Here is a 2362-nt window from a genome sequence, read left to right on the forward strand (position 1 = left end):
CATACATACATACATACACACACACATACATACATATATACATACATACATACACACACACATACATACATAGATACATACATACACACACACACATACATACATACATACATACATACATACATACACACACACACACACATACATACATACATACATACATACATACATACATACATACATACATACATACATACATACATACATATATCCGGCCGATTTCTACGCAGTTTTCGTCAACCAAATTCACTCACAAGACACTGGTCGTCCTGGAGTTGTTTCGATAGAATTATATAAGATCCTCTCGCCACAGGTGTCACTTAGTGGTACCGAACTCTGAATCCGAAATCACTTGGTTACGAAGCAAACTTCTTAACCACATAGCCATGTCTACGAATTCTAGAACTTTTCTCTTTTCCTGTACTTCATTGTGTGTTAAGTGCTCATATTTCGAAGAGAATATTTCACGAACTTAACAGTGTGCATCATTCCTCTTCACATTAATAGTCTGGCTAATACGTTCATTTAGTCTTACGTCAGGTGAAAACCTGGTTGATATACTGACGACATCATATGTAAGTATCACCTTGGTAACAGCAATGACGAAATATTTGTTCCATTATGAGTATTATTTATGCTTATTTGTTTACTTAGTTTCTTTAATTATCTACTTCTAGTTTCATTTCGTTCATTATATCTTTGTTGTTGTTGTGGAGTTTTTTTTTTTGCCGATTTTATTTAAAATAGACGTAAATGATAACTTAGTTTTATACGGTGGAAGGAGAATATAATCTGTAGATTTTATGAATGAAAGTAAATGCGTGTATGTGTGTTCATGTGCGTGTGTTTAATAAGATGTATGTTCGCAGTCATGTTTGCATGTGTCAGCATATATACATGTGTGTGTGTGTGTACATATACATACATACATCGACCGTCAAACTAACACATTCCTTGTGCACGACCTCTTGTTTGTTAATTTTATTAATCGCTTATTTGCATTGACTATATATTTATTTATATATATGTGTGTGTGTGTATATATATATATATATATATATATAAACAAATAGTAAATGAGTATATGCATATATACGTACAGGTATGTGCGTACCCACATCCACCTGTATGTATAGGTGCATATCTGGGTACAGGACATTGCAAACAAAACGTAAACGAGAAAACACAAGCCACATAGAAAACATTCTACTTCATCAGCTACCCTCGTTTTAACACCGGCGTTTCGAAGATATATATATATATATATATATATATATATATATATATATATATATATATATATATATATATATATACAAATATAAATATGCACACATGCATATATCTATACGTGTACATACACTCACAAATACACTTACTCCCCACCACCGGTATATAAATCTAAGGCTGTTTGAAGTGCGTAATGTGTGTGTGTGTGTGTGTGTGTGTGTGTACGCGTGCGCGCCTGTATGTGCGCGCATGTGCACTTGAAACAGTTTTAGATGAAAGTACCGTCGTGTATAACATTTTGTATGTATACAAACGCGGAACGGCACAAGGTGTAATGTTTTGTCTCGGAGAAACTTCTCGAAAAACACAGGGACTCATTAAAACACTGGGATTTGCTCAGAACACCGGTGGATTATCAGATTTGGTCTCGTCTGTGACGAATACCCCGAACGTTCTGAGCCAAGCCAAAAAAAGCTTGTTCCGATGCAGAAATCGGTCTGTTAACCTGTAAACTATTTTCCCTCTATCATAATTGCATAACTTAGTAAAATAGGGTTGTGCTGTGCTGACGATTTCATTGAACGATGAAATACCATTATACGAAGCTACCAAAGACCGGAAATTTTAAAATCTTTATAATGAATAGGAAAAGAAATATTAAATGTGTATATTCTGTACACCTTCTTTACTCTTTAAAGTAAATTTCAAAATTCTAAACCCTTCAAGTTTACTTAATCAAGAAGGGATTGTCTCACCAATGAAAGCTAACCACAAGGCGAACTCCACGTGTAAAACCTTTACTGATTAGTGTTAAAGCTATCCATGCTAGAATTTGATTAATTTACGGACTCGAAACGGCTTTGGTTTTTTTGGGTTTTTTTTTTTTTTTAGGTAACCCAAAAGATGAAAGCAAAGTTGATTTCGATGGATTTGAACTCAGATGACGGAGAGTCGGAATAAATGCTGCGAGGCATTCGATCCGACACTCAAACGACTCGGCCAGTTCGCTGCTTTTCGTAACCGTTAAATCTCGCTCGTGTATAAAAATCTACTATAATACTACTCTTGTGTATTTCTCCGCCACAACACATGAATGAGAAAGGAAGGGGTGATAGATGAAGAAGGAAAGAAG

General features: G+C 35.0%; 1 protein-coding gene across 3 annotated transcripts in view; it reads left to right on the top strand.

The window, feature by feature from the left end:
• The window catches only part of LOC106881366 (zinc finger protein 883-like), a 102497-nt gene that overhangs the window by 51008 nt on the left and 49127 nt on the right, over positions 1 to 2362 (top strand). The gene's annotated exons all lie outside the window — the stretch shown is intronic.

This window comes from Octopus bimaculoides, chromosome 7 (genome assembly GCF_001194135.2).
Source record: "Octopus bimaculoides isolate UCB-OBI-ISO-001 chromosome 7, ASM119413v2, whole genome shotgun sequence".
NCBI lineage: Eukaryota > Metazoa > Mollusca > Cephalopoda > Octopoda > Octopodidae > Octopus > Octopus bimaculoides.